A 13,379-nucleotide genomic window follows, 5' to 3' on the forward strand; every position below is an offset into this window, starting at 1 on the left:
AGTTACCTCTGGGTAGGTGTGTCACCATGCATGGCTTAGATGGGAGTCCGCTGTCTAATGGGATTATTTCTCTCCATACACCCCCTGTACTACTTACAGTAGGAGCTCTACATTCCGAGAAAATCGAGTTCTTTCTTACACATTGCCCAGCAGTTCCAGTTGTTCTGGGTCACCCTTGGCTGGCCTTTCATAATCCCACCATTGATTGGCGGTCGGGGGAGATTTCACAATGGGGTACTTTTTGTGATAAGGAATGTATCACGTTTCCAGTCAGAGTAGCAGCTATCATTCCAGAACTCATTCCGGTGGAATACCAGGAGTTTGCTGATGTTTTCTCCAAAGGCAATGCGGACATTCTGCCTCCCCATCGGCCTTATGATTGTGCTATTGAGTTTATTCCTGGTGCCGCATTGCCAAAGGGAAGATTATATGCATTATCCGGGCCAGAAACTGCGGCTATGAATGATTCTGTAAAGGAGAGCCTTGAGAAAGGATTTATTAGACCATCAAAATCTCCTTTAAGTGCAGGCTTCTTCTTTGTGGAGAAAAAGGATGGCTCGCTTAGACCTTGCATTGATTTTAGAGCCCTGAATAAGATCTCGGTTAAAAACACCTATCCTTTGCCGTTGATTTCTGTACTCTTTGATCAGTTACGTTCTGCTGTGATTTTTTCTAAAATTGACCTTAGAGGAGCGTACAACCTCATCCGAATTAAATCTGGAGATGAGTGGAAGACGGCCTTCAGTACTCAGTCGGGTCACTACGAATACCTGGTGATGCCGTTCGGCCTGTCCAATGCTCCGGCAGTTTTTCAAGACCTCATTAACGATGTGCTCCGTGACTTCCTAGGGAAATTCGTGGTCGTTTACTTAGACGACATCCTGATTTTTTCTGAATCAATGGAACAACATGTTACCCAGGTGCGTCTGGTTCTTCAAAAGTTACGTGAGAATCATTTATATGCCAAGCTGGAGAAGTGTGAGTTTCATGTCACGGAAGCATCTTTTTTAGGGTACATAATTTCCTCTCAGGGATTTTCCATGGAACCAAAGAAACTCCAGGCCATCCTTAGTTGGGCGCAACCTACCAAGTTAATAGCAATTCAGCGCTTTTTAGGGTTTGCAAATTAAAATAGGAGGTTCATTCATTCTTTTTCTGACCTGGTTGCTCCCATTGTAGCTCTGACAAAGAAAGGAGCGGATCCTACCAACTGGTCGTGTGAAGCTGAGTTGTCCTTCCAGGCCTTGAAACAAGCCTTTGTCTCGGCTCCAGTGCTCAGACATCCTAATCCGGAATTGCCCTTTGTGGTGGAGGTTGATGCCTCGGAGGTTGGAGTGGGGGCTATCCTTTCTCAAAAGGATCCGGAGTCTCTGGAGTTACATCCTTGTGCCTTTATGTCCAGGAAATTCTCCTCCGCTGAATCCAACTATGACGTTGGGAATCGGGAGTTACTGGCGGTAAAGTGGGCTTTCGAGGAGTGGAGGCATTGGCTGGAGGGAGCAAAACATACTGTTCCGGTATTGACTGACCATAAGAACCTGCAATACATTGAATCGGCTAAGCGGCTTAATGCCCGGCAGGCACGTTGGGCATTATTTTTTACGCGTTTCAAATTTATAATCACTTTCAGGCCTGGTTCCAAGAATACTAAGGCTGATGCCCTGTCACGTAGCTTTCTTCCGGTTCACAATAACAATCCTGTTACCCCCATACTTCCATCTTCGGTCATCTGGGCGGGCCTCACACAAGATTTATTTACCCAGTTAAAACAGCTTCAACACCAAGCTCCTAGAATTACTCCTGCTGGTCGTCTTTACGTCCCTGAGTTTTTGAGAGCTACTGTTTTAACGGAATTCCATGATAACAAAGTTTCAGGGCATCCAGGAGTCTCTAAGACATTGGAGTTAGTCTCTCGCTCAGTATGGTGGCCTGGTCTTTCTAAAGACGTCAAGGAATTTGTTTATTCATGTCAGGTTTGTGCACAGCATAAGGTTCCCCGTTCCTTGCCCATCGGGCAACTTATGCCCTTAAATGTTCCTCTCAGGCCGTGGTCTCATATTTCCATGGATTTTGTGGTTGACCTTCCCCTTTCAGCCGGATTCCGAGTCATATGGGTGGTAGTGGACCGTTTTAGTAAAATGGCTCATTTTATTGCTCTTCCCCGATTGCCTTCTGCCCAAGGGTTGGCACTTTTGTTTCTCCGCCATGTATTCAGGCTTCATGGGTTGCCTACTGATATTGTTTCTGATCGGGGTCCACAATTCATCGCACAATTCTGGAAATGTTTTTGTGCCTCATTGAAGATGAAATTGTCGTTAACATCCGGTTACCACCCACAATCCAACGGGCAAACCGAACGAGTTAACCAATCATTGAAACAATATTTGCGCTTGTATTCAGCCAAACTCCAGAATGATTGGTCCGAGTTTCTTCCGTTGGCTGAATTTGCTTACAATAATTCTTGTCATTCCTCCACTAAAGAGTCTCCATTCTTTTCAGTTTTTGGTTTTCACCCCAGAGCTAATTCTTTTTTTCATCATTCCTCAGTCTCCTCGCTAACCTTAACCTCCCATCTAAGAGCCATTTGGAAAAAGGTGCACCTTGCTCTCAGAAAAGCGGCCTTTCGAGAGAAGAAATTTTCTGACAGGCTCCGACGTCCTTGCACTTTTAAGGTGGGAGATAGGGTGTGGTTGTCGACTCGCAACATCAGGCTTCGACAATCCTCGGCTAGACTGGGACCCAAATTTATTGGGCCATTTCTTATTATTAAAAGAGTCAACCCAGTTGCCTTTCGGTTACGTTTACCAAGATCTCTCAGGATTGGAAATACGTTTCATTGTTCCCTGTTGAAACAATACGTTTCTTCCAGTAGATTTCCTCGGAAGATCTCTCAGGGTAGATCTCCAGTGGATGTACAGGGACAACAGGAGTTCTTGGTAGAGAAGGTTCTCGATTCCAAATTGTCCCGGGGTCGGCTGTATTTTCTAGTTCACTGGAAAGGCTATGGTCCGGAGGAAAGGTCTTGGGTCCTGGATAAGGATCTTCATGCCCCGAGGCTCAAGAGGGCATTTTTTCGGGAATTTCCTCAGAAACCTGGCTTTAGGGTTTCCTTGACCCCTCCTCAAGGGGGGGGGGTACTGTTAGGCGCCGGGATCCGCTTGTCTGCGCGGCCCGGCACCTAGCAACTAGAGACGCCATGCGCGTACAGCCGCCGGCTCCCTAGCAACGCTAGACGCCGGGCGCGCTGAGCCGCACGGACCCTAGCAACGGGGACGCCACTGGCGGACCGCGTTCCCCGTTGCTAGGCTTTAGGAAATTAAGATATTCACCTGCTCTCTGGCCGTGCAGCAAGGCAGCTGCACGGCATTTATTCTAATCAGCCTTTAGCAGCTGATTGGAGGACTCCTTGTTAAATACACTCCCAGGGCTTCTCACAGACGCCGGTAATAGCTTCCTGCATGCTGCCTTTGTTTGCTGAGAGTCTGTTTCCAGTCCTGCTGTATCCGGTCATTCCAGTCCTCAGAAGTCCGGTATTCGGGAGTTGTCATCTCATCCCAAGAGGTCGTTTGGTTCCCTGGAGTCCTGACTGATCACCGGTTTATATCCAGTGGTGTTCGTGAGTTGCGGCTCTGCCGTGTGTTGCGGCTCAGCCGCTTTACCTTTTATATTTTGTGTTTGGAGCATTTGCGGAGGGTTCCGCTTCCACAAGTCCTCTCTGGTACTCGGCGGTGCCGGGTAGGAGAATTGGACAAGTGGATATTTTGGTTGTCCTTTTCCCTGGCGGTTTCTCCGCACATATTATAGTTTTGAGTTTGCTTAGCCCCTGGCCTGGTTGTTTAGTTAGAGGGCCTCTTGTTATCACCCTGTCTCGGGTTTCCCTTTGTCTCTCATTAAGACCGGGGGGCATCGAAGTTGGGCAGACATAATCCGCCCTTCAAACGCGGCTGCCAAGGGCTCAAGAAACCATAGTCTCGCAGGGGATTTCTGACAACACGGGTGAGACAACAGAGTTAGGGCGCCAGGGGCTATTTTCCTGTCCTGCTCCCTTCCCCAGCATTCCGTTCCAGTGCTCCGGTCCTTGCCATAAGATCTCCTCTGATCAAAGTGCTGGAATCATAACAAAAGCAGTGTGAGCACAGATATATGCAGCACACTAAGCACAGATATGGAGCATTTTTCAGGCAGACAACGTATAATACTGGTGGTCACTGGTCAGCAAAACTCTGCACTGTACTCCTCCTATATAATACTGCTGGTCCCCAGTCCCCACAATAAAGCAGTGTGAGCACAGATATATGCAGCACACTGAGCACAGATATGGAGCGTTTTTCAGGCAGAGAATGGATAAAACTGGTGGTCACTGATCAGCAAAACTCTGCACTGTACTCCTCCTATATAATACTGCTGGTCCCCAGTCCCCACAATAAAGCAGTGTGAGCACAGATATATGCAGCACACTGAGCACAGATATGGAGCGTTTTTCAGGCAGACAACGTATAATACTGGTGGTCACTGGTCAGAAAAACTCTGCACTGTACTCCTCCTATATAATACTGCTGGTCCCCTGTCCCCACAATAAAGCAGTGTGAGCACAGATATATGCAGCACACTGAGCACAGATAAGGAGCGTTTTTCAGGCAGAGAACGGATAAAACTGGTGGTCACTGATCAGCAAAACTGCACTGTACTCCTCCTATATAATACAGCTGCTCCCCAGTCCCCACAATTAAGCAGTGTGAGCAAAGATATATGCAGCACACTGAGCACAGATAAGGAGCGTTTTTCAGGCAGAGAACGGATAAAACTGGTGGTCACTGATCAGCAAAACTCTGCACTGTACTCCTCCTATATAATACAGCTGCTCCCCAGTCCCCACAATTAAGCAATAAGCACAAATATTTGCAGCAACATTAATAAACAGAGAGGATGCCAGCCACGTCCTCTCCCTAACATTTCCAATGCACGAGTGAAAATGGCGGCGACGTACGGCTGCTTATATAGAATCCGAATCTCGCGAGAATCCGACAGCGGGATGATGACGTTCGGGCGCGCTCGGGTTAACCGAGCCATACGGGAGAATCCGAGTATGCCTCGGACCCGTGTAAAATGGGTGAAGTTCGGGGGGGTTCGGTTTCCGAGGAACTGAACCCGCTCATCACTAATAATAATACATGTTATTTTATTTTATGTTTTTGAAATATAATGGGGACAATTAAATTCCACCCATAGTGTCTTATGGTCTCACTCCTACCTGTACCGAATACCGATGCATTCTAAAATTTTAATGCCGCAATTATCATTCTGCAATTAGCATTTGAGAATGCAGCACTACATTTTCTTATACATTGATGCGCACAGCTCAGATTGTAAATACTCCATAGGCGGGACATAATGGAGTGGCAAACACTTAAAAGGCAAAACCATGCTTTGTAAGTGATTGCACCTTTCAAAAAACGTCCAAGATCGTTTGGCAACCCGCACCTCCAGCGATCTTGGACTCCATTACATCCCGCCGCATGTATGAAAGGTGCACAGAAAATGTCTTAGAAATCTCTAGCACACTAAATCATGTCTAACGCACAAATTCCTTTTCATACATTTTAGCCATATGTACTGTATGAGCCATATATGTTTCTGGCAAAAACAAAATGTGCACCTTGCAGAAAAAGTTGAAATTAGTAGATTAAGTAGGTCATTTCAGAGAAGACTGAATACTTTAAAGTGATCATGTTAATATTTCATAGTATATAGAAACACATCTGATAAATAAAGGAATTGATGAGAGGTAACAATAGACTTGGCACTTTATGCAGCTGCAGGACTTCAGAAACATGACGAAATAGACGCAACCTGTCACTGTGCACCTATAAATGCCTTTGGGATATTTATAAGCAAATATCTACATATTTTCAGCTATTTTCTCTTACCGTAGAACAGTTCTGTTGATAAATGGACAAGCCTGCTGTATCTCTTGTCAGTCTTACACTGTGTACTGAAGTGGCTTATAAAGAAATATTGTATGTTCTGCAAAATGTCTATTCAAAACAGTTTATTACATATCTTATAGAGAGGGACTATCCCTTGTGTTTTTCAGTTTATCATAAAAATGTGAGTAATGGGGCTTTCCAGATTATGCAACATGACCGCTTGTGAAGTGTGCCAAATGAGATTTTTCTTTTCCTCTTTCTTTAATGCAATTTCCTTTGTTTCCAATACCAACATTCCACAGACATAGGCAAACTTCATGGTTATCAAAGTTCAACTTCTGCTGTTACAGCATGCTGATGTAATTCAACAAATACCAAAGTTTCACATTTCCCAGCCAATGATTATTTGTAGTGTTTGTTATGCCCAAGTTGTTTCATTTATTTTGCTAGCTGTCTATAGTTTAAAAAAAATAATTGTGGTTTTTGAGGTTTATAGCTAGACAACAATGTTTCCCAGATTTATCAAGCCTTGGAGAGTGATAAACAGCACGGTGATAAAGTACCAGCCAACCAGCTCCTAACTGACATTTTTCAAACACAACCTGTGACATGGAAGTTAGGAGCTGATTGGCTGGTACTTTACATCCGTGCTATTTATCACTCTCCAAGACTTGATAAATAAGGGCCACAGTTCTTTCTGTAAAGTGTCAGTAGAAGGTAGTATTTTTTTAATAGCTTCTGCGTAAATAGAAAAACCACAACCAAAATGTCACCCAAGTATGCACATGCAATAGCGTATATTGTGCTCTATCACAGCTTGGGCTCACATTTTTTATATATTGCCATGTACTTTTCCACTTGCCCTTTTGGCAGTAGGAAGATATCATAAAGGTCAATGATTACAATTATGCTGCTTAATCAGTATCATATTATTATGCTGCATATAGGTGTATAACTATGTAAGTACCCCCATATTTGAGGTAGGCAAAATAATATGCATCCCCAAATGTATCTACAGAGGACCGCAATAAATATCGGAGATATCTGCTATGATCCCTGGGTTTCGTTCGCAATAGCAGCCCCCAGAAAATCCCCAGAAAATCCTAAAGGAGCTGCAGAATTAAACTATAGGCTACGTATCACATAAAGTACTGGGAGCGGGATATGCAGGATCCCCCCACTGACACTCGCCAATCACACATGTGCAGTCAGCAAGGTGCGCATTTTTCAACAGTGGGGGCGGAGCCACAATGACGCAATCATGGCTCTGTGCAGTGCAACATGGTTTTAAAAATGTGCAGTTACTCGCTCTTTTTACTTTGTTCCCAACTTTGAATAATTCCCTGCAGCTTCTATTTACTTATTTGTAATAAAATGATTTAATATTACCCAGCTCCAACCACAAATGGCCTAGTATACAGCACTACCAAACTTTCAACAACTTTTCTTCATCCTCTCCTTGGTTTTCTTTCTCATATATCATTGTTGCTTCTGCTATTAGATCTGATTGAATGATACATGTCACTGAAAGATAAGCACAAATGATAAATGAAATCCTAGCAGGTAATAGTGATATTACTGCATCTGGCTTAATACATCAGAAAGCATACAGCCTTTTTACAGGAGACTCACAAATGTGAATTCCTGTCAGGTGCATAAAATAGTTAATGGCCAGTGCTTTATTTGTATGCAGCATGAGCCCTATACTGTATGTTCCCCCTTCTACCTATACAGTAACTATTAACAGGGCTGTGTGATCTGTGCTGCTGCCAAGGTGCAAGGCAGAGATGGCACACTGCAGCCTGGAGAGCCTCCCTGATGTGTCAGCTTATTGGCTCTGTCCCTCTGAACTCTTTGTTCACTCTGTAGTCTATTACCCCACAGTCCCTTACTGTATATCCACCTGTAACTCTCTCTCCTCCACGCTTCTGTGACTGCACTGTAATTGTCTTGTCTCTGAAACCCACTATTACCCCCCCCAACCCTCTCTCTGCACTACTCCCTGTGTGACTCCACTCTCATTGTCTGTATCTCACACTCTATATTACCCCTTTTGTATCTCCACCTGCCCTTCTACCTGTGTGTCCTGTCTCTGACACTATCTATCTTCCATTCACCTCTCTCTCTGACTGCCCCTGTCTCTCTGTGTGATTGCACTCTCATTACCCACTCTCTATTACCACACTGCCACATCCTCCATCGGTCCCTCATTCTGCCCCTGCCATTCTCCCTGTGACTATTAGGGATTGGGTATTAGGATTGGTGTAGCGGTTTGGGTTAGGGTATTAGGGGTCAGTAATAGGGCTGTTATAGAAGTTTGGGTTAGGTCATTAAGGTTAGTTTAGGGCTTTGGGTTAGGTATTAGGGACCGGGTATTAGGGTTAGTGTAGTGGTTATGATATTAGGGTTAGTTTAAGGATTATGGTATTAGGGTTGGCGTAGTGGTTTGGGTTAAGGGTTAAAGTCTTAGGGTTAGTTTAGGATTTGGGTTAGGGTATTAGGGATAGGGTATTATGGTTGGTGTGTAGCGGTTTGGGTTAGGGGTTAATGTATTGGGGTTAGTTAGGATTTAGGTTTTGAGAGGGCCCCAAACCGGTATCTTGACTAGGGCCCCATGAGGTCTAATTCCATTTTTGCTGACTATTATAATACTGCATGTAGGTTAAAGAAGCATATTTTGGGGATGGTTTTGAGTAACATGAAGACACAGCCGCTGCTGTTTCTCTTGTCTTTATGCTAATGCCATGGCTGATTTTGTGAATACTGAGATGCTCACTTGCAGCGTCATGCCACAGTGCACCATCTAAACTTCTCCAGCTGACCATGGCCTCCTGTGTGAGTGGCTGTGTGTCTTTGGATGCAGTGCCTCTAATGGAGCGGTAGCTATACATGCATTTTAAACAGTCATACGAGAAAGCATTACCTTAATGCGTGCACAATCTTCTATAAAGGACCCTGTCTGCATTTAATTTCAGGAACCAGCACGTGGGTAATTATATATTGCAATCCTCTTATGCTGCTCATTAAGAGACTGTGAATATCTATTGCGGGACATTTAGTTAAATATACACTGGGACGCCAGTGTCTTTTATTTTACCACCTTCTAATAGAACCAATAATTAGTTTTAAATATTTGCTGCTTGATATACATTGTCTTATTTATTGTAGCTCTTGAGATAGAGAAAACAATTTGTTGCCAATTGCATGTTGAATGTTTGTCACATTTGTTGTTTTTAACAGATTCAATATAAATTTGTTTATACATACTTGAGTTCTACTGAGTCAATTACTCTGTATGACAGACTGCACACTTTTGTTTGATACAGTGTTATATAGCGCAGTGTACCTTTCTTTTTTTATAGTCTATATTTGTTGGCAACCTAGCAAGTTGCTTTTACTCAGCTGCTGCTAATCACTAAATCTATACTGAGTTACATCTAATTCTAGCGCCGGATATAACAAGTCGATGACAAATTGTCTCGATTTGTCCTTGTAATTTGTTTATATATTTTGCTTTACTCCAGCAGCTTTAATAAAAATTCTTAAATATAGAAAAATGTATTTAGACATCAATCTTTCTATTGTGTGCAGTGTGACATGGCTGAGTTTAGGAGTTATTACGATAGAAAGGGTAGACGTGATCAATATCTGTCTACTTTTTCATATGAGGGAGATAAAGAAAATGTTCAAACTGATCCTAATATGAACAAACTATTCTACCAATTAGAAGATCTTTTGAAAGACGAGATGCGCAATTGGGGGGATAGTGTCTCATTACAGAGATACATTGATGCCAAGATCATCCCCAGGTGTTTGAGGGTTTTTAAGCATCTGTCTATTAATGACAACCCCAACCTTCAAAAACAGTGGGATGAAACCTTGGATACATGTTCTCTTTCACTCATGAAGCTTCTTGTTAATTATAGGAATGAAAAAGTTGACTATACAGTTAACAAAATGTAAAAAGTTAAGGGTGATCTTTTAAGATTTAAAGAATAACCCTCATTTAAAGAGAAAGATGAGCAAATCAATAACAGAGTGGAAAGGTTTGAGAAAGATTTGATATATATGAAGAAAAATAAATGGTTTAGGGATCAAGAAGATTACAAAACAAACAAGATAAGAATATATAATAAATGAAAATAAACAATAAACAAAAAACTAAAACAGATAATACTAGATATACTATTACAAATTATTCTAGCGAACCTATCTCCAGACCCATCCGAAATAAGACACATTTAAAGTCAGAAGTAGGCACACATACACCAAGACAAAATATATCTCAGAAACAACAGAATGCCTACAGACCAACTAACAGGGACAGTATAGACTATCAAGATAGACATCGGGCCGAGGATAATCGTAATGAGCATCTAGGGGATTTTCCCAGACAGAATACTTTCCACCACCCCAATCCTTACAAAACCCTGTCAAATCATACTCCAAAAAGGTACAGGGAAAACAAGGATGCAGAGGTGGAAGAAAGAGGTCCAAGAAAAGCAAGGTACAGATAGATAGTAAAGGGATCTATAACCTTACATCTCGCAATTTAACTAACGATCAGATACAACTTTTAAAAAAAGGCTTAAGTTTTGTCCCGAGTAAGGAACCCAATATTTTTGAGTTATTTGTTGACTTAAACAAATTTACTAGAGATCTCTGTAGGAAGCGTTATTTTGCCACTAAAAAGTTAGATAAATGTCATCCAACTGATGAAACTTTTCCTATTATTTTAGATGAATCAGACAATGCTAGTCTCCTCACATTGGAGGAGTTACTTCAAGAGAGCAATAATGCAGAACTAACATTATTCGATATTACTACCAATAACTAAATCGGTATGTCCTAAGTTCAAAAGTTAATCTAATTTTTTTCCTTTGGAACATAAAAGTGCAGCTATCACTGTTTTCTATAATAAAATTTTAAAAGATTTCAAATCATTATGCCAAAAAACTGAACGAAATAAAAGAAGATCATCAGTTTATCATATGCAAAATCTAACAAAAACAGAGAGAAACGCAATCAAAATCTTTAAAGATGATCCCCTACTGGTTATAAAACAGGCGGATAAAGGGGGTGGGACAGTCTAGAGCTGACTATGTTGCAGAAGCACATAGACAGCTTAATGATACAGAGTACTATATGCTCCTGCAGACTAATCCAAGTACCCCCTTTCTGTCAGAATTGAAAAATATATTACTAAAAGCTAAATCTGATGACGTGCTCTCAAAAGATGAGTATTATTTTTTGTTACCCTCACATCCCATCACTCCAATTTTTTATCATTTACCTAAAATTCATAAAGATTTGTTACATCCACCTGGGAGACCTATTATTTTGGGAGTAGAATCACTTTCATCTAATTTATCTCACTTTGTTGACTTCCATTTACAGGGTCATGTCGCTACTTTAAAATATCATATCAAAGACACTCACCATATACTACAACAGACAGTTGGCAAAGGTTGGACTAAAGACTGGGGGTTTTTAACCCTGGATGTCCAATCTCTGTATACCAACATACCACACCATAAAGGTATTGACTCTGTCAAATATTATTTAGACAGAGATCCTAGTATCAAACCAGGGTGACGTGACTTTGTACTGGAAGCCATTCTTTTTATTTTAACTAACAATTATTTTTTGTTTGATGAACGTTATTACTTACAGCAACTTGGGACGGCCATGGGGACCAGGTTTGCACCTAGTTTTGCCAACCTCTATATGGGCCTTTTCGAGGAGGAGTACATCTGGAGCGGCCAATATAGAAAGAACCTGGTCCTCTATGGCCGTTACATAGACAATTTATTTATTATTTGGAATGGGGGACATCAACAAGCACTTAAATTTGTTAATTTTTTAAATGACAACACTTATAATTTAAAGTTCACCTATAATTTTGATTTATTAACTACTCATTTTCTAGACATCACGTTCTCAATTTGTAATAAGATTATATCAACTAATTATATTAAACCAGTAGGTGCTGGCAATTACCTTCATTACCCAAGTGGACATTATAAACCGTGGATAAAAAATATTCCAAAGCATCAAATTACTAGAATTAGACGTAACTGTTCGGAGGATTCAGCATTTCAGTTACAAGTTAAGATCCTTTTGAAACAGTTTAGTGAAAGGGGTTATCCATCACATATATTAGAAGACTTCCGGCTGTTTGCCAGTTCGCTCATAGAAAATAATTCTGATAAGTTAAACAATAAAAAGGATCCTCAGTCTGGGACTCAAAAGTTTAAAATTAAGACAAAAATCACAACTACAGTAGACTCTATGAAATGTATCTCTAAATTTAATAATAAATCAAGAAATAAAAAAGATTGTTCTAGCAAATTATGAAATAATTAAACAAGATCTTATCCTGAATAAGTGTTTAGCAGAAAAACCCATGATTATCTTCAGAAGAAATACCAACCTGAAAGAGATGTTAGCTCCTAGCTATCTAAAACCAATAGATATAGATGCAAATTCCACTTGGTTACCAAAGAAACCTTTAGGTAGCTTTAGATGTAACAAACAAGTTTGCTTAACATGCAAATTTATTAAGAATAAAACATCATCTGTTACCTCTATAGCTAACGGTAGTACCTTTCCGATCAAACAATTTATCAATTGCGACAATACTGTGTTTATTTGTTACAATGTTCTTGCTCCCTCCAATATGTAGGGAGAACTACTGGATCGATAAAAACTAGATTTAGGGAACATAGACTGAACATCATTAAGAAACTTCAAACTCACAGTGTATCCTGTCATTTTTCTAGGGTACATAATGGTGACCCATCATCTCTTTTCATTTTGGGCCTAGAGCAATTTTCCAGTACAAAAAGAGGAGATAGGTTCTGGAAATTATGTATAGGAAAATCCTCATGGATTTTCAAGTTTGATACTTTATATCCTAATGGCCTTAATGAAGCCTTAGATTATTCATGTTTAGATTGATCAAAATATAGTTTAATATGTTTACTTTATCCGTATCTGCATACTCAGAAAGTTCTATGCGGTTTTTTTTTTTTTGCTTTATATATATGTTTATAAATCTATGTATATTAGCATGATAAATGTGAGGTAGTGGACTTAATATAAATTTTTCAGATTACTGAATAATAGTGTACAGTCCTCCATAGTATTTGGGATATGGTTATAAATTAGTTAAAACCCATAGATTATAGATGAGGATCAGTCTTGTCTATTTTTAGACCATATGCCTAGCACTAGGTGGATGTTAGTATTATTAAAATTATAATTCATAAACTTATAGGTTATTTTATATTGTATTAGTTTTGTTTGTTAGAAAAAATATGTAATTTTTTTTATGATAGGTAATTATCTGGCCGTTATATTGTGTATCTATTTTTGTTCACACATATGTATACGTAAATATATGTGCTCATATATGCATTTATTCTTTTTCTGTTTATATGCTATAATAAC

The 13,379-nt window shown here is 40.6% G+C and overlaps 1 protein-coding gene across 2 annotated transcripts in view; it reads right to left on the minus strand.

The window, feature by feature from the left end:
* LOC134965483 (interleukin-18-like) overlaps positions 1–6,010 on the minus strand; it is a 150,251-nt gene extending 144,241 nt beyond the window's left edge. For both annotated transcript variants that reach the window (XM_063941895.1, XM_063941894.1), the window contains exon 1: positions 5,928–6,010. The gene's annotated coding sequence lies outside the window, so the exon portion shown is untranslated. The remainder of the gene's footprint in view (positions 1–5,927) is intronic.
* Positions 6,011–13,379: the final 7,369 nt, after the last annotated feature.

The sequence above is a fragment of the Pseudophryne corroboree genome, chromosome 10 (genome assembly GCF_028390025.1).
Source record: "Pseudophryne corroboree isolate aPseCor3 chromosome 10, aPseCor3.hap2, whole genome shotgun sequence".
Classification (NCBI taxonomy): domain Eukaryota; kingdom Metazoa; phylum Chordata; class Amphibia; order Anura; family Myobatrachidae; genus Pseudophryne; species Pseudophryne corroboree.